The sequence below is a fragment of the Suncus etruscus genome, chromosome 1 (genome assembly GCF_024139225.1).
Source record: "Suncus etruscus isolate mSunEtr1 chromosome 1, mSunEtr1.pri.cur, whole genome shotgun sequence".
Lineage (NCBI taxonomy): Eukaryota > Metazoa > Chordata > Mammalia > Eulipotyphla > Soricidae > Suncus > Suncus etruscus.
Genome location: NC_064848.1, coordinates 177,738,349 through 177,758,850, shown reverse-complemented (window position 1 = coordinate 177,758,850; position 20,502 = coordinate 177,738,349).

The window sequence follows — 20,502 nt, the reverse complement described above, 5'->3', positions numbered from 1 at the left end:
ATAAAATTTGGAAGTACTTATATTAATCCATATATAAACTCAGAGTTATAGCTTTCTATGTGGACTATGTCTGCTCATAATCAAAAATTTTTTTCACTGAAGAAGACAAATTTGAAGGTAAGGATATAAATTAGAAGCTAAGGAAAGAAGTACCAAGAGCCTTAGATTTTTTTTCCTTTTGATAAAAGAATGACTCTTGGGGCCGGAGAGGTGGCGCTAGAGGTAAGGTGTCTGCCTTGCAAGCACTAGCCAAGGAAGGACCCGGCATCCCATATGGTCCCCCCACGCCAGGGGCAATTTCTGAGGGCTTAGCCAGGAGTAACCCCTGAGCATCAAACGGGTGTGGCCCAAAAAACCAAAAAAGAAAAAAAGAAAAAAAAAAGAATGATTCTTACTCTTTATTTCTTTCTGCTTTTGAATGCAAAACATTTGCTTGTCATAATATATTACTTTTTGGTGGTAGAAATGCTAATTTTAGAGAATCCCAGTTCAGAGAGTTCCTTATAGAGGCTGCTTTGAACATGTTAAGAGAACCTTCTTAATGCATCTTGATTTTCATTATTTAAAAAAAAAGTACTTTAGTCATAGTGATTTATCATTTTATAATTCTGTCAATGTTAGATTTCATGTATATAATACCCAAAACATTCACCTCACTGGATCATTTTGTCATTTACCATTCTCTCAGGGTATCCCCTAAAAATCACTCCTATTCTCCTCAACACCCCACCTTACACACACTGCCATATTAAACTCCATTTTGTAGAGCAGTTTTTAGACTTCTAAGCTAGCCACAGTTGATTGTCCTGATGTTCTGCAGTTTAGGATTCAACTTTCAACCTATCCCCCATTGGAGATGGATAAGATGCATGATTCTCATTCAAGGTTTGCATCATGTTATCTCAGAGCTCAATGTCTTCAGAAAACTGAGGAGCTCCCACTCTAATTGCTGCTAATTTTATCTGAAATCTATTAGGTATATTAATTGTCATGAGGGACTGAGTGAGTTTGGGATGCTGGTTTCTTTTACAAGCTTATTACCTGAACCTACCTATCCACAGAATCAAACCACAGTCTTGGTGTTCTTTACTTTATTTCAACCACTTTTGTTCTCCAGTTCATCTATTCAGATTCAAGTGATCCTAGATCCAATAACTCAGTTCTGACTTGGTTTTCCTTACTTGGAATTAGACTGTTGAGACCGAGCATATATGTCCTGTTTAACAAACTAATTCTGATCTCCACTTACTGAAGGTAATTTGTGTGTATAACCATTTCTAAGTTGAAAATGGAAACAGGTATATACCAAAGGGTATGGCATGAAATGACCTACAGCACCTCCAGAGATTTTTCCCTTCAAGTTATCTCAAGATAACTTCTGCTCCCTCATAGCTTATCTGACAATTCTATTGGCATAAATGAAAATTTTCAGGACCAAGACTCAAGTCATGATAATCTGTCATCGAAGTCACTTCATAGTAAGGATATCAACAGACATTTACTACTATATACTTTCTAGATCCTAGGTTCCTAATTATAAAGATAGATAAATCTGGGTTCCATATTTATTCTAGTTTCTCAAACTGATCAAAGAGGTAAAGTCCCAAGTGGTCTGGAAAAATCTCTGTGACTAACTCAAGGCCCTATTCTATCCCTTCTTGGAATATTTTGGGTTCCCTAATTCCAGAGTCATTGGTGTACTTAAAGCAATGGCACAGATTTTTCATTCTGATAAGTCTCTTTCAATATTTCTATATTTTTCTTTCATTCTTACTCTAAGAATTTCTTTAAAAAGAAAAACTAATAGAGGTAGACAAATGAATCCAGAAAAGGAAAAAGTGGATCTGGGGAGAAAATGAAAGTGAAACTAAAAAGCAACTTGTTTTAAAAAACAGATGGCTCATATATTGGGAATAAGAGCCCTATCTCCACCTAGCACATACAATATAAATATTCTTTTCTCTTAAGGAAAAGACACTTGGTTCATGTGTATGAGTCTTTGTTAAGTACAGACAGTTGTGTAATACTTAGCATTTCATCTTTATCTATGGCAAGGTAGAAGGAAGTCCAGTGAGAAATATCTTGCTTATAGACTTCTCCTCTGTTTGATATTCAGTGATTCTTCATGACAACTTTAAAGTAAGGATGGTTCAAGTTTAAGATTGTTTCTATTTCATGTTGAATTAAGACTGGCTCAATATAAAGAAGCAAAAAGTGTTTGACGAGTTTATGGAGAATTGAGCATTAGATGTTACTGCCATCTAGTGATGAATAGATACCTGGCTGCCCATGGAGATGGAGAACCATCCTTTTGATATGAAGAGGGATTGCTTAGCACCTGGTGCAGCCTTGCAGGTTCTGGAATGGAGATGACACAGGGCCAAGCTCCAGAGGAAGTATGAGGTGGTGAAACAAGCTGCACTTTAAAACTGTGACAAAATGATTATTCAAGATTCTTTGTTATAACTGCTTCTATTTTTGTTATTAATATCTTTAGAAGAATGTAACAGGATTTACGTTTAAATCCAACTCTACATTTTCTAACTTATATTCATACTTTCTTAGAGATCAACTTTGGTTTATATCTTCCTGCATCTTTCCACAAGCCTTGTCTCTTTATAGAAGCATCATTTATAAACCTCTAACTGCAGGTAGATTCTGTATTTACATGAGGATAAGGCCAAGGACTAAGAAAAGAATATCAGTGGACCCTTGAACATCATGTTTGAACTTGTTTGAACTTCTTTGGTCCAAATACAAATCATTGCTAAAACATAGTATAAATTGTTTTTTCATTCCATATGGTTTTTTTTTTTTTTTTTTTTTTTTTTTTTTGCAGCACCCTCCTTCCTACCTCCATATGGTTTTTTAATCACATTTTCTTTTCTATAGCTTGCTTTATTGTAAGATAGCAACATATAAGTTGTATATGAAATATTAGTCTGATCAACAGCAAGCTGTTGGTAGCTAATTTTTTTTTTATTTTATGCCAAACCTGATTGTGCTCAGAATTTACTCCTGATTGTGCTCAGTGAACACTCTTGGTAAAGCTCAGGGTGCCTGAAATTGAATCTGCGTGCCTGAAATCGAACTGGGGTGCCGGAAATTGGCCAACCACAGTCAAGGAAAATGCTCTACCAACTATAAAATCTCTCCAACTAAGTAGTTGAATTTTAAAGAGCTAAAGTTATACAGGAATGATCAATTACATAGAAGAGGATATTCCTAAACTCTGCATTGTTTAAGGGCCTATTCCAATCTAATTTATGGCCTACTTTATACTGTAGAACACAGTTTTACCCTATAAGGAAAATACATGACAATAGAAAAGATGAGAAAACTGAAGTTCAGAAATTTTAGGCAACTAGTACTAGATCTCATGTCAACTGATAATTGCAGAGTGGAGCTTGAACTTACTGTGTTTGGCCTGGAATCTAGGGCAAAAGGGATGATGTTGGGAAGGGCTGCTAAGTGAGAAGGGGTGATCTTCCTTAGCTTATAAGGAGCTGCCCTCAAGTATAGCCTCACCTGGACTCTGGCACATACACAAATGCAAGGCGCCACACCATAGATGTATATGAATGTAGATTGGAGATATTCAAAACAACCCACACTGAGAATGGTTTTGCCAGAAACAAAGTAACCATAAATTCCCATTTAATTGTGCCTTTAATTTAAAGAAATGAAACAGACTGTATCATGAAGGTCTTCATATTGGCTAGCTCAATTTCTAGTTTTTTTGAGCAATATCGGTTTTATTCTCCCAAAAAGGCTGGACTAGTCTACATTTCCACCAGCAGTGAATGAGAGTTCCTTTCTCCCTATATTCATTCCAACAGTGCTTTTTAGTGTCCTTTATGATGTGTGCCAGTCTCTGTGGTGTGAGATGGTATCTTATTGTTGTTCTGAGTTGCATCTCCCTGATTATTAATGATGTGGAGCATTTTTTCATATGCCTGTTGGCCATCTGGTTTTCTTTTTTTGAGGAAACATCTGTTCATTTATTTTCCTTATTTTTGGATGGGCTTTTATGGTTTTCTTATTCTTGATAAGCTCTACCAATGCCTTATATATCTTAAATATTAATCTCCTTAAAAGACAGGTATTGGGTGAATAGCTTCTCCCATTTGATGGGGAGTCATTACATCCTAGTTATTATTTCCTTTAAGATACAGAAGTTTTTCAGTTTAATGTAGACTGATTTGCTTATCTTTGCTTCCACTTGATTGGTCAATGTTGTTTCATTCTTGAAGATGCCTCTAGTTTCAATGTCATAGAGCCTACATTTTTCTAAATTTTTCTCTATGTATGGTTTATGGTATGCTATCAAGGTATTTAATTTTTTTTTTGGGGGGGTCACACCTGGCAGCGCTCAGAGGTTACTCCTGGCTTTATCCTCAGAAATTGAACCTGGCAAGCTCGGGAGACCATATGGGATGCTGGGATTTGAACCACTTTCCTTCTGCATGCAAGGCAAACACTTTACCTCCATGCTATCTCTCCGGCCCCAATACATTTTGATTTGACTTTTGTGCATAACATTAAAGAAAGCTATAAGTTTATATTATGCATGTAGTTGACCAGTTTTTCCAAAAACATTTCTTGAAGAGAATTTCTTTGCTTCAATTTGTATTTAAGTCTCTACCATTACTATTAATTTATCATATACTATTAATTTATCATATAACTGAGGAAAAACTAAAAGTTGAGCTCCCATATGGTTCATCAATACCACTCCTAGGAATATATCCTAGGAGCCTCAAATAACAATACAGAAAAACCCTCTACACCCTTATATTTATTGTAACATTATTTGCAATAGCTAGAATCTAGAAACCACCCAAGTGCTTAATAACAAATGAGTGAATAAAGAAATGATGGTGCATATATACAATGGAATACTATATAGCAGTTAGAAAAAATGAAGTTAAGAAATTTGCTTATATATGGATGGATATGGAAAGTATTATACTGATTTAAATGAGTCAGAGGGAACAGGATAGACATAGAATGATTGCACTCATTTGTAGATTATAAATAAAAAGAAAGTATTCAAAGACAATAGAGATGAGAGCCAGGAGGACCAGTCCATGCTTGCTACAAATAGTGGGGGAGTACAGTTAGGACAGAAGGGACCATTATGACAATGGTAGTTGGACTTGATAACTCTGGACAATACTGGGTGCTTAAAGGAGATAAAGTGATATACACGAGACCCCTGTGATAACAATATTGCAAACAACAGTGCATAAAAGAAAAAAGAAGAGAGAGGGAAAGACTGAGAGAGAAGAAAAATGCCTGCCACAGAGGCAGGAAGAGGGCAGGTGTTGGGGGGGGAGCGAGAGACAAACTGGGAACATTAGTGGTAGGAAATATCTTCTGGTGAAGGGCATTGTACATTGTATGACTAAAATTTAATCATGAAGTTATAACTCTTTATCTCATGATGACTTAATTAAAGAATTTATTTATAAAAAAGAAAAAGATAAATAAAAGATAACAATTTAAAAAAGGTTATCTCTAAAGAATTAAAAAAGACAAGAAAATAAAAAGATGACATTAGCACTCTATTCTGTATGTAGAGGAAAGAACACTGAATGTGGTGAACAGGATATAGAATATAGAAAACAATTCTCTTGCCTTAAAATTTGTGCCAAAGCCTTCATCTTGAATACTAGGGGGACAGGTGAGTTTCATTCTCTTCTTTGTCATAAGAAAAAAGGGGCTTCCCTTTGCAGATTTTCAGGGATATTTTAGACACTTATAGTCAGTAGAATTACATAAGCCACACCTGGCAGATGTCGCCTCCCATCGAGACCTTTGAAGCCTCCTATGTTGACCTCCTTCTCAGTAACTACGGGTATGTATAGATAAGTCCAAGAGCAATCGAGATTTTAGAAAAAAGTGAAATAAAACCTGGGTTTTGGACACAATGGAGCAAAATGCCACTTACAAATGTTATTAAAGAAGGCTTTGAACAAAAAAAGAGTTGCTGAGATTTGAGAATTGTTCTTTCCAGCATTCAGTATAATTGACAGACTAGACAGTAAGAGTCCTTTCTGTGAATGTAAAAAAATTAAAAAAATTTTGTTGTCTAAATGCTTCTCTGCCACTGTATCAGGTCTTTGCAAATGGGTTTTGTACTTTTTATCCTGAAAGAGACAAAATCATTGTATACTCTAGTTCCAGAATATGGACAAAGCCATGACTGCTTTTGGCAAATAAAGTGTACAAAAGTAAGAAGCCTTCTGTTGTGCTATCAAAGCAGCTAGATGCTTTGTCTGCTGCTGCAATTCTGATTTATGACAAGTTTAGTGTGCTGAATTATGAGAACCATGAGGTCCAGCCTCTCCAGCCAACACCAGATATGTGAATGAGACCATCTTTCCTCATTGAGCATTCAGCCAGCCCACAGCCCACCCACCAGCAGGCCACAGGAACAGGAGTAAATACAATTCCATTCAGCCAAGTTAGGCCCATTGCAGCAAAACTGCTGATGGCACTATGTGCATTTTTTAAGTGTTTCTAACTATGGGATTTGAAGTGTCTTCTGTGGCATTTGCCAGCATATGATACACCTCTGTTTTAAAGAGATCTTATAGATATGCCCCAGCAAGACTTTCTAAGATGGTGGCATACTTTGCTTCAAACTCAGAAAGTTCTATTTATAAGGGTTATCTGTAGCACCAGGAGCTCAAGTTTTAGAGAGAATAGACTGTGTTTCTGTGAACAATTTACACTAGTTTGCCCTTCTGGGAAAAATATAAGAGGCTTTCCCACAAACCAGCCAAGCCAGTTAAAGAGAAAGTAGGAGAAAAATCACTTTATAAACTCAAGTTGTAGTGTAGAGGAGGTCCTGTAGGAAATGGGTTTAGCATATTATTCTCTAACAGAGAATGGTTAAATACAGGTACCATGGCACCATCCCATCACTACCATTGGGTCATCCTTGGGTAGGGATAGGGGTTGTGTGAGAAAGTGGATGACATTTATATCAGAGAATTTGAGGAGATACACAAACATAATATCTTGTGCCTGCTTCCCACCGAGAAAATTTTGAAGACAAACTTTAGGACCCCAGGCAAAGGGGTAGAAAATAGCAAAGGGTAATGAGTTTCCTAGGGAATAGGAACCAGGCAGTAGAAGTGGAAAACTTTGACTAGTTCAGGTTCTGTGTTAGAACCCAGAGCTGGCTGAAAGGGAGAGACTCTGACTTCCTCAGGAATGGAAGCCATGGAAATCCTGATGTCTGAAGAGCCAACTTTCTCTGAAACCTCTAGCAAAGGCCTTTTTACACTCTGAAAACTGCATGTCTTCAAGCTCTGCCTTTTCCTCACACAGCTTTCATCCTTCTGTACCTGCACTTAGACTTCAAGTTTTCTTGGACTGTAAAAATACCATTCATCATCATACCATTTTACTGACAAATATCTCACTTCTGAACAAAGATCACAATCACAGGCATAAAAATTTAGGAGTCGAGGGCCGGAGCGATAGTGCAGTGGTTGGGCATTTGCCTTGCAAGTGGATGACCCACGACCTCAGTTCGATCCTCCCGGCATCCCATAGGGTCCCCCAAGCCAGGAGCAATTTCTGAACGCATAGCCAGGAGTAACCCCTAAGCGTCACCGGGTGTGACCCCAAAACAAAAATAGAAACAAAAAACACAGAAAAATTTATGAGTCAAGCTGAAGGAAAATTACACTCAAGTGTGTGAAAGGTTGACAACAGAGTGAGGAAAGCCAATCTTCAGAGCTGAAGGAGATTATAAGAGAGGGGAACTATGGTGCAGGAACAGGGAAACAGAGAGCGGTTTCCAAAACTGAGATCCTTATAGGGATGCTCAACCACTCGGTGCCGGTTAGCTCACAAATGATCTGATGACTAAGAGAGGCCATACTTGGCCTAGGAACCACCCACTCCTAGGTCAGCCACTAATTCCCACTTCCTCTCCTCTCAGGTTCCTGTATTGAGGTGGAAGATCCAGAGGATGATGTAAAGAATGGAGAAGTAGGGTTCAACTCCGCTCTTATCTGAAGACTCTGGTAACCACAAGTGGGAAAAGGAGAAAAAGAGGGCTGAATTCAACATATGGATCACATACCAAACAGGGTAGGACTGCACCAGACTTCCTGAGACCTGGGAGGATAGAGAGCTCTGAGCTGTGTCCAAGAGAGGAAACTGAGGATGAGTAAAGAAACTTCACAAGGCAGTCAACAGGAAGAATCATGTATCTTACCTAATACCTATATATTCGAGTATAAGCCAAGTTTATCAGGCACAAAATTTGTGCTGAAAACCCGAATTCGGCTTATACTCGGGTCATGTAGGTTATTTGATTCGGTGCACGCACACCAAATCAAATGTACGTAGTCTCCAGTCATCACCTGCTCTCTGCTGGAGTGGGGCCGGGCTTCAGCTCAGTCCACAAGTCACCGCTGAGCTGAAAAGCTAGGCGGCTGAACAGAACTGGATGCCACTGAACTATTTAACTCAGAATATTCAATGGCACATTTAATTAAGTGAAAAAACCCATTTAAGGCAGTAAAGTTGTGTAAATAAATGATTACAAATCTTGAATCCTTATAATCAGGGGTTTGGGATTATAAAGATTCAGGATTTTTAAACATTTATTTACACTGCTTTTTTGTCTTAAATGGTTTATTCACTTAATTAAAGTTCCCATCGAATATTATGGGTTAATTTGGTATGTTAATGGTATACGGTATATTAAAAATCATGTATTGTGAATGTAATCATGTATTTATTTACTTATTTATCTACTGATTCCTCAATTCTTGTAATTGTTTTGGTATATATTTTTATTTTTGAAATTTACTAGTGGCTGCTGCATTTTCCACCTCAGCTTTTACTTGAGTCACTAAGTTTCCCCAGTTTTTAGGGTAAAATTTGGGGTGTTGGCTTATACTCGGGTTGGCTTATACATGAGTATATACGGTAAGTCAGATTCTTGGATACAATAACTCTAGGAATTGAACTCTAAACTGTAAGACCAAAGCCTGAGACAAAACAATAGTCTAGATACTTATAAAGCATGCAGTAGAAAGCCTGAATTTGATCCTTGGAACTGCATGGTACCCCAAGTACTGCCAAAAGTGATCCCAAGGGCCCGGAGAGATAGCACAGCGGTGTTTGCCTTGCAAGCAGCCGATGCAGGACCAAAGGTGGTTGGTTCGAATCCCGGTGTCCCATATGGTCCCCCGTGCCTGCCAGGAGCTATTTCTGAGCAGACAGCCAGGAGTGACCCCCTGAGCACCGCCGGGTGTGACCCAAAAACAAACAAACAAACAAAAAAAAGTGATCCCAAGGACAGAGCCAGGAGTAGACCTTGAGTACTGATAGATATTCCCTTAGCCAGTCAATAAATAGTCAATGGCCTTGGCTTTTTTTTTTTTTTTTTTTATTCCCATCACCAATGTCCCAAGTCTCCCTCCTCCCCACCCGACCCCCGCCTGTACTCTAAACAGGTTCTCAATTTCCCTCATACATTCTCATTATTAGGACAGTTCAAAATGTAGTTATTTATCCAACTAAACTCATCACTCTTTGTGATGAGCTTCCTGTGGTGAGCTGGAACTTCCAGCTCTTTTCTCTTTTGTGTCTGAAAGTTATTATTGCAAGAATGTCTTTCATTTTTCTTAAAACCCATAAATGTGTGAGACCATTCTGCGTTTTTCTCTCTCTCTCTGACTTATTTCACTCAGCATAATAGATTCCGTGTACATCCATGTATAGGAAAATTTCATGACTTCATCTCTCCTGACAGCTGCATAATATTCCATTGTGTATATGTACCACAGTTTCTTTAGCCATTCGTCTGTTGAAGGGCATCTTGGTTGTTTCCAGAGTCTTGCTATGGTAAATAGTGCTGCAATGAATATAGGTGTAAGGAAGGGGTTTTTGTATTCTATTTTTGTGTTCCTAGGGTATATTCCTAGGAGTGGTATAGCTGGATCATATGGGAGCTCGATTTCCAGTTTTTGGAGGAATCTCCATATCGCTTTCCATAAAGGTTGAACTAGACGGCATTCCCACCAGCAGTGGATAAGAGTTCCTTTCTCCCCACATCCCCGCCAACACTGTTTATTCTCATTCTTTGTGATGTGTGCCATTCTCTGGGGTGTGAGGTGGTATCTCATCGTTGTTTTGATTTGCATCTCCCTGATGATTAGTGATGTGGAGCACTTTTTCATGTGTCTTTTGGCCATCTGTATTTCTTCTTTGTCAAAGTGTCTGTTCATTTCTTCTCCCCATTTTTTGATGGGATTAGATGTTTTTTTCTTGTAAAGTTCTGTCAGTGCCTTATATATTTTGGAGATTAGCCCCTTATCTGATGGGTATTGGGTGAATAGTTTCTCCCACTCAGTGGGTGGCTCTTGTATCTTGGGCACTATTTCCTTTGAGGTGCAGAAGCTTCTCAGCTTAATATATTCCCATCTGTTAATTTCTGCTTTCACTTGCTTGGAGAGTGCAGTTTCTTCCTTGAAGATGCCTTTAGCCTCAATGTCCTGGAGTGTTTTACCTACGTATTGTTCTATATATCTTATGGTTTTGGGGCTGATATCGAGGTCTTTAATCCATTTGGATTTTACCTTCGTACATGATGTTAGCTGGGGGTCTAAGTTCAATTTTTTGCAAGTGGCTACCCAGTTGTGCCAACACCACTTGTTGAAGAGGCTTTCTTTGTTCCATTTAGGATTTTTTGCTCCTTTATCAAAAATTAGATGATTGTATGTCTGGGGAACATTCTCTGAGTATTCAAGCTTATTCCACTGATCTGAGGGCCTGTCTTTATTCCAATACCATGCTGTTTTGATAACTATTGCTTTGTAGTAAAGTTTAAAGTTGGGGAAAGTAATTCCTCCCATATTCTTTTTCCCAATGATTGCTTTAGCTATTTGAGGGTGTTTATTGTTCCAAATAAATTTCAAAAGTGCCTGGTCCACTTCTTTGAAGAATGTCATGGGTATCTTTAGGGGGATCGCATTAAATCTGTACAGTGCTTTGGGGAGTATTGCCATTTTAATGATGTTAATCCTGCCAATCCATGAGCAGGGTATATGCTTCCATTTCCGCGTGTCCTCTCTTATTTCTTGGAGCAGAGTTTTATAGTTTTCCTTGTATAGGTCCTTCACATTTTTAGTCAAGTTGATTCCAAGATATTTGAGTTTGTGTGACACTATAGTGAATGGAGTTGTTTTCTTAATGTCCATTTCTTCCTTATTAGTATTGGTGTATAGGAAGGCCATTGATTTTTGTGTGTTAATTTTGTAGCCTGCCACCTTGCTATATGAGTCTATTGTTTCTAGAAGCTTTTTGATAGAGTCTTTGGGGTTTTCTAAGTAGAGTATCATGTCATCTGCAAACAGTGAGAGCTTGACTTCTTCCTTTCCTATCTGGATTCCCTTGATATCCTTTTCTTGCCTAATCGCTATAGCGAGTACTTCCAGTGCTATGTTGAATAGGAGTGGTGAGAGAGGACAGCCTTGTCTTGTGCCAGAATTTAGAGGAAAGGCTTTCAGTTTTTCTCCATTGAGGACAATATTTGCCTCTGGCTTGTGGTAGATGGCCTTAACTATATTGAGAAAGGTTCCCTCCATTCCCATCTTGCTGAGAGTTTTGATCAAGAATGGGTGTTGGACCTTGTCAAATGCTTTCTCTGCGTCGATTGATATGATCATGTGATTTTTATTTTTCTTGCTGTTGATGTTGTGTATTATGTTGATAGATTTACGGATGTTAAACCAGCCTTGCATTCCTGGAATGAAACCTACTTGATCGTAGTGGATGATCTTCTTAATGAGGCATTGAATCCTATTTGCCAGGATTTTGTTGAAGATCTTTGCATCTGCATTATCAGCGATATTGGTCTGTAATTTTCTTTTTTCGTAGCATCTCTGTCTGGTTTAGGTATCAAGGTAATGTTGGCTTCATAAAAGCTATTTGGAAGTTTTCCTGTTTTTTCAATTTCATGAAAGAGTCTTGCCAGGATTGGTAGTAGTTCCTCTTGAAAGGTTTGAAAGAATTCATTAGTAAATCCATCTGGGCCTGGGCTTATGTTTTTGGGCAGACATTTGATTACTTTCTTAATTTCCTCAATAGTAATGGGTGTGTTTAGATATGCTACATCCTCTTCATTCAATCGTGGAAGATTGTAAGATTCCAAAAATTTATCCATTTCTTCCAGGTTTTCATTTTTAGTGGCATAGAGTTTCTCAAAGTACTTTCTGATTACCCTTTGAATCTCTACCATATCAGTAGTGATCTCTCCTTTTTCATTCCTAATACGAGTTATCAAGTTTCTCTCTCTTTCTTTCTTTGTTAGTTTTGCCAGTGGTCTATCAATCTTGTTTATTTTTTCAAAGAACCAACTTCTGCTTTTGTTGATCTTTTGGATGGTTTTTCTGGTTTCCACTTCATTGATTTCTGCTCTCAGCTTTGTTATTTCCTTCTGCCTCCCTATTTTTGGATCCTTTTGTTGAGCACTTTCTAATTCTATGAGCTGCGTCATTAAGCTATTCAGGTATGCCCCTTCTTCTTTCCTGATGTGTGCTTGCAAAGCTATAAATTTTCCTCTCAGTACTGCTTTTGCTGTGTCCCATAGGTTCTGATAAATTATGTCTCCATTGTCATTTGTTTTCAGGAAGGTTTTGATTTCCTCTTTGATTTCATCTCGGACTCACTGATTATTCAGTATGAGGCTATTTAACTTCCAGGTGTTAAAATTTTTCTTCTGTGTCCCTTTGTAGTTTATATATAATTTCAGGGCTTTGTGGTCAGCAAAGGCAGCCTGCAAAATTTCTATCCTCTTGATATTATGGAGATATGTTTTGTGTGCTAACATGTAGTCTATCCTAGAGAATGTCCCATGTACATTAGAAAAAAATGTGTATCCAGGCTTCTGGGGGTGGAGTGTCCTGTATATATCTACTAGGCTTCTTACTTCCATTTCTCTCCTCAGGTCTAGTATATTCTTGTTGGGTTTCAGTCTGGTTGACCTGTCTAGTGTTGACAATGCCGTGTTGAGGTTTCCCACAATTATTGTGTTGTTATTGATATTATTTTTCAGATTTGTCAACAGTTATATTAAATATTTTGCTGGCCCCTCATTCGGTGCATATATGTTTAGGAGGGTGATTTCTTCCTGCTGTACATATCCCTTGATTAATACAAAATGTCCATCTTTGTCCCTTACTACTTTCCTAAGTATAAAGTTTGCATCATCTGATATTAATATGGCCACTCCTGCTTTTTTTTTGGGTGTTGTTTGCTTGGATGATTTTCCTCCAGCCTTTTATTTTGAGTCTATGTTTGTTCTGACTATTCAGGTGCGTTTCTTGTAGGCAGCAGAAGGTTGGATTGAGTTTTTTGATCCATTTAGCCACTCTGTGTCTCTTAACTGGTGCATTTAGTCCATTGACATTGAGAGAAAGAATTGTCCTGGGAGTTAGTGCCATCTTTATATTAAAGTTTGGTGTGTCTGTTGGTAAGCCTTGTCTTAAAGTATGCTGTTCAGTTTTTCTTTTAAGAATGGTTTTGAGTCTGTGAAGTTTTTGAGCTGTTGTTTGTCTGTGAAACTATGTATTGTTCCTTCAAACCTAAAAGTGAGTTTTGCTGGGTGCAGTATTCTAGGCGAAGCATTTATTTCATTGAGTTTTGTCACTATGTCCCACCACTGCCTTCTGGCCAATGGCCTTGGCTTTTTAATTGATTGGTTGATTTTAGTTTTAACTACTCCAGAGCTTCAGTTGCATTATCAACAGAGTTTTTTTTAATTTAAAATTATAATCGCATATTCACATATACATCCTCCACAATCTTTGAAAAACTTTAAGTTTTGGTGTGCTACTGCAAGAGAGGTCGAAATTTATCATTGTCATGCTGGCTACCCACCTTTTGGTTTTCCTCTACCCATCAACAGTGCACTTGAGTTTTTGAATTGCAGCTTTTTCATCTATAAACCAGAGCCATGAGTCACAGGACTAATGGGAAGATGAAATGAGATGTGAAATTGCTTTTGTATTTTTGCAACGTGTCTTATACTTGATAAGTGTTCCAGGCATGTCTCCCACTGTCTATGTTTTTATGATACAAAGTAGATATAACATGTTGAATTAAGTGTAAGAATTGATATTACTTGAAATGTTACTGAAAATAATTGGTCATCAGCAACCAGCTGAGATATGAGTACCTTTTGGAAATCTGAATAACACTAATGTCTAACCCCCCCAGAGAAATTCTGATTTATTGACGTGGGTTTGCAGATGTGCTTCTAGTTTTTTTTTTTGCTGTTATATTTTCAGTTTCCAGGGATCCTGTTGTGAAGTGAATGATGAATTGAGAGATCAAGATTTGGAAAGCTTTGTTGTTGGGTCTGAAATATCAGCTGCTTTTATTCTTACTTTATGTATGTGTGGGAGGAGGCGAGCTCACCCAGTGGCATCACTCCTGGCTCTTTGTTTGGGGACAATATACATCTCCAGAGATGTAACTGGGGTTGGCCACATAGAAAGCAATTACTTTAATCCCTGTATTAGCTTGAAGATCACTGTTATTTAGTTTACTTAGAATGGTTGGGTCCCTTCACAACATTTTTGTTGCTGGGTGAGAGACTTATTGATTTGGCTCTGAATGTTTTGCAAAGTTGGTGATCTTTTTAACAGCTTTTTTTAAAAAAAATAATTTTTTGTCAATGCATTCATCATTGTCAGCATACTTATAAAATTTCACTTGTCATCTTAGAAATGAAATTCAGTTTTTGAACTTCCAGATTCTGATGGGGGGGGGAATCACAAAGAAAAAGAGACTCAATATGAATCTCAAATTTTTTCACCATGGAAACAATTGCCTTAATTTTTTCCCTCATACTCCAAGGTATCTCAAGAGATGCACAATTTCACTGTAGGATAACATATGATATTAGTAAATTAGAATAAGTTAAGATGTGCAAAGCACAGTCAAAAATGCTGAGCAGAGAAAGATCCAGAATATTAGTAATAATAATAATGAGAGGGAGGGCAAAAATAGATGCAGTTTACCATGTTTAAATGGTTTCTGGGGCAGAAATTAAACATGCTCAGAAGCATGGGAACCCACACAGGCTGATTGCTATGTAAGGTAGCAGTAGAATTGCCCTGCAGGAGAAAATTTGACTTTGTGTATGAGGGCGTGAAGCGTGAGGGCAGAATTGGCACAAGGACAGATGTGTTTTTAACAGAGACCTTTCTTGCTAGTTTCAAGTGCCTTCTCTGTGGCAGGGGCCAAAATAAATCTATTGCAGGCTTTTCTAGGAGAGAGGAGACCCGGTGTTTTTTCCTCTCTTCCTTGTCTCCCTGAGAGGAGCCCTGCATGATGAAATTTGGGATTTAAATAGCCATTCATTTTCTGACAGTTCTTGTAACACTCCCAGTCTCTGTTGCTCTTCTAACTCCAGGGTATAATTATCTTTGTATTTAATTGGAGGATCAGGAGAGCTTATTAGCTTGCTCCATTGTTGCATAATTCAGGAGTTCAGTTCAAGCTTTCTTGAGAGCCTTTTATTTGCTTTTGGTCCCAATGGATTATTTCCCCATGGTTCTATATTGGCAGGAACCCTTGAGATGTAAGGAAGGACTGCAAAGGAGTGTGAGCAGACAGATTAAAGGATCTGGTAATGGAAAATAGTCCTCACTCTCAGTTTTGTTAGCAATTCACTAGGTGATGCCAGCCACACCTCAAGCTCTCCAGCATCTATAAGAAAGTTGGCCTCCAGCATCTATAAGAAAGACTACAAAAATCTCTCAAAATGCTTCTGAAGTAAACAGTCCCAGAGGCTGGGGAGAGAGTTCAGTGGTTCTGTGTCCAACTGGAGTTTGATCCTCAGCACTCCATGGTCCTCTGAGCCTTACAGGGAGTGGCCCTAAATGTTCCTAAGCACCACTGGGGTGGCCCAGGCAATCTGTAGCATTAAAGGGACCACTAGGTCTCCTGAGAATGGGAGACGGAGTCAGAAAACATAAGAATTGGAGAGGAGTTAAAGATGCAAAGTGAAAGAGAGAGTAAGAGAAAGAAGAGGCCTGTGACCTTCCTGTTCTAAATGTTCTTTCTAGTTTCCTATCTGAACATTAGATTTTTCCAAAGTCCTTGCATCAGTTTTGAGCTTGACTAAAGTTTCCAGTAAGATGCCTTTGTGCAAGATATACTCTGAGCTATTCCCATTGTCCCAACTTGACCTGGGCGATTTAGTAATCTGTACCAAATTCCATGCTAATGGGGCCGGAGTGATAGCACAATGGGTATGATGTTTGCTTTGTGTGCAGTCAATCCGGGTTCCATCCCTGGTATCCCATATGGTCCCTCAAGCCTGCCAGGAGAGATTTCTGAGCTGAGTACAAAGCCAGGAGTAACCCCTGAGCGCTGCTGGGTGTTAGCCCAAAACAAAACAAAATTTTCTTGTTAATGAAAATATCAGGAAAGATTTCTCGTCTGCCTCCGACTTTGAGTTTTCACAGTACACTTAAGCCTATTTAAATTTTTATTTTTTAAATTTATTATAGTTAAGGTAAGGTGATTACAATGATGATGGCATTTATAGTCTCAGTGTATTATAGTCTCAGTCTCATCATCAAAGTTCCAAAAATCATCCTCCATGCTCTTTTGCAACCTTTTAGACAAACCTGTTAAATGTTTTAAGATTTGAGTCAGTACATAAAGCTATCTTGATGACATATCTCATATTAAATATCTGTGCACAGTCTCTCTTTCTCATATAAACATTTTCTATATGTTTTTATGCTTTAAACAATCCATGTTACTAAGTTTCAGAGTAGAATGATTCGAGTTATGACTCAACAGTAGAGCACTTGCCTTACTAGTATGAGGTCCTAGTTCAAACCCACCACCACAAAATAAATAAACAAATAAACAAAGGCCAGAGATCTAATGTAGTAGTTAAAGTACTTGCTTTGCATAGGCTCCTAGTTTGATTCTCACCACTACATATGGTCCCCTAGGGTATCAGCAAGAGTGATCCCTGAGCACAGACCTGTGAGTGACCCCAAACATTTTTGAATCAAAAAAAATCAAAAATAGATAAATAGTTATATTCTTAGTGAAAAGGATCATATATGTATAAATTTTGACTCTGCGAGGGTAAAATGAGGGGGGAAATTTATAAAAATGCACATTCTAGTCTCCTTTTTGCATTTTGTCTTCAGTTGAGAAGTTGAAGGAGACAGGTGTTCCTGACCCTTCTCTGCTCTGCTCTCACCTCTTTTAGCTCATTTATTTTAGGGTCACACCAGTTGTATTCAGGATTTACTTCTGGCTCTTCACTCAAGGATAACTCTCAGCTGGGCTCAGAAGACCATATGTAGTTCTGTGGATTGAATCTGAGTTACCATGTGAAAGACAAATGCTTTACCCATTGTACTGTTGCTCTTGGCCTGCCTCTCACTCCTTAAGGATTCACTCTACTAGGCCTTTGGTTCTTTGGCTCAAAGGAAAAATCCAAAATTCAGAGTTATCAGTGATAATTTATGAAGTTCAGGTGCAGCTGACATATGGTCCATAATGACACAGATCTCAAAAGACTAAACTCTGCATAGATTCATGACTGACTTCTTAGAAACCTTCTTCAGTCATTTGGAACTTCAGCCTGAGACCAGGTTGAAATCATTTCCCCCCTGCATTTTTGACTTTCCAGACAGCCCATTGACCTTGGTTACTAAACCCCTTTTTATAAGATTTGTCAAAATATCATCAAGACCTCCAATTGGCTGAGTGCTTCTTATTCTCTCTCCTATGTGCAATCACTTTAACTTATGCTATTAAACTTGGGTTTCTAAATGTCTCTTCTAGGGGAGGATACAAGGCAAGGATTGTGACTCTATTATATGATAAGGACATATCTTGTACTAAGGACACTACTGTTATTTATTTTTTAAGATCCAGACTCAGTCTTCTAAAAGATCCCTGCTTTGGGACATTTGTGAAAAGAAGAGGAGCAGAAAATTTTGAATGGGAACCTAAAAGAAATTATTCACTACTCCTTTAGCTTCACCTAAGTTCTTCATAGTTTCTTGCTTGCCTGTTCACAGTTTCTTGAAAGGCGACACAGCCCAGTAGAATTGTTGGTCATGCCCTCTGGCTTCAATCTCTACGCATTTTCTATATTTATGTAATAGTTTATGCTTGTAGGCTTTTGATCAGAATTGTGTGTAGTTCTTAAGAATATGTCTCACTTAAGAGCTTATCAAATTAAGTCTGGTCTAAGCTATTTGGGCATTAAAAGAATTATGCTAACTTCATTACAATTCAGTCTAAGAATCTGAAGACTTTGAAGAGATGACTATTTGCCTATGGAAAAATCATCTTATTTCTACTTTTCTGTTGTCTGCTCCCCAGAGAACACAAAATACTATTGCATGTTTTATAGTCATGCCACTCTGCCCCCACAGTAGGGAAACAGCTGAGGTCATTACCTAGAGACAGCCTCTTTTTTTTTTTTTTTTTTTTTGGTTTTTGGGCCACACCGGTGACGCTCAGGGGTTACTCCTGGCTATGTGCTCAGAAGTTGCTCCTGGCGTGGGGGACCATATGGGACGCCAGGGGATCGAACCGCGGTCCGTCCTAGGCTAGCGCAGGTAAGGCAGGCACCTTACCTTTAGCGCCACCGCCCGGCCCCGAGACAGCCTCTTTTAAGCAAAAATCTCTCATGTAAGAGCCAAGGCTAAAGAAAATCTTAAGCCTGATAATACTAGAGCTAAGAAAGACCTAAGAGAGAAGCTAATTTAGAGGTCTGGAAAAGCATCATGGGGCATAGAGTGCTACCTTGCAAGCATATGGTCACAAGTTCAAATCCCAGTGTCTCACATGTGCTAAGCAATCCTCTCTATTTTTTGTTGGTATCTGGTTGTTCTGTTATGTAACTCCTGGTGTCACAAGTGAATTTTTTTGACAAACTACAACCAGGTGTGTGACACCTTCAACCCCCAGCAAGCATTGAAACTAAACCATATGGGAACATCTGGAATAGGAAGCATGTTCCCTGGTAAGCTCTGTGTGACCATCACAGTGTACCCCAGCAAGCATTACAATCAAGTTTTGCAAAAATTGAAACTAAGAGTGCAAGCCTCACCAAGCATCACAGTTGAACAGAGGGTGCTGCAATATCTCATCATTGCAATAAGAAAGAAGAGAAGAGGGTAAGTAATACAAATAAGTGCATTAAAAATTAAATAGGGGAAAGTATACTGTCATGGGATTAACTATAGACTCCTTGCATGATCATTTACTCTCCCCTCGGTGCTTTTGTGGTGTATGGAAGAGAAAGCCTGTATCTCCTAGGCCAAGGAAATTCCTTCTATAATATCCCCAATGGTTACTGTGCCTATGCAGGGGGAAAAAGAAAAAAAAAAGGAAAAAAAAAGCACAAAATAATCATTTTTCCACATATATGTTTATTGATTGATTGTTTTTTTTTGACGTCCTAATTTTGCTGCAGATATTGAAGTTGATGTCTCCTTTTTTATTTTATATTATTTTATCTTATCTTTCTCTTTCTTTTTGCACTCTGGTATGATTTGAATTCAGAACCGAGACTATTGTGTGGTGCTTCTCTTTATTGCTGTAGGGCTCACTGGATATTTACTTTGACATTTATTTGTGTATTGTTATGGTGTTTCAATTACCTTTTTCAAGTCCTCTCTCAAACTGAGGCTGATAGCCACTAGAAAGACTCCGCCCATTTTCAGCATATTTTATTATTTAAAAAATTTTTTTTTGCTTAATCTTTACCCCATTCTATTGTTTTTCCTTTCCTCAAACAAAACCACATAACTCGATTTATCTAGGTTAGCCTCTCAAATAGAGGGAGAAACAAGGGAGGGCACTAGGACCAAACAGATGTATGATCACTGATAGTAAGCTAGACAAAGAAGGGACCACTTACTCTAGCAGCCCGCTGGGTGATGGTGGGGGATATGGGTTGCAGAAAGAGAACGGGGAAGGGGATAGGACAAATTTGGTGGTGGGTATTCCCCTGATTCAATGTTAATATGTACCTAAAATACTAATGTGAAAGATATGTAAGCCACTATAATCAAAATAAAAATTAAAAAAAATAGGGGAAAAGAACTATCCCAGGAGTTAGGATATGTGCCTTGCATGATAAAGGATCCAGGCTTGATCCCTGATACCACATGCTCCTGTCATCATCCCTGGTTTGGTCCTGGTGGTCTCCTGGAGTGCTGGGCCTGCACAGCGATGCTTTGTTGTGTTCTCTGAACACTACTTGGGAGAAAAGTAACAGTAAATAAATAAACAAATAATAAAATAAAAACAATAAATTAAATAATAAATAAGCAATAAAGAATCATTAAATAGAAGAGAAACCTAAGACCCAAACACATTATTAATACACCCTTTTGAGTACCACAAGAGGCCCCAGGAACAATCCCAGAAGGATTTAAGTTGTGCCTTCTAGAAACCACTTCTAAATTT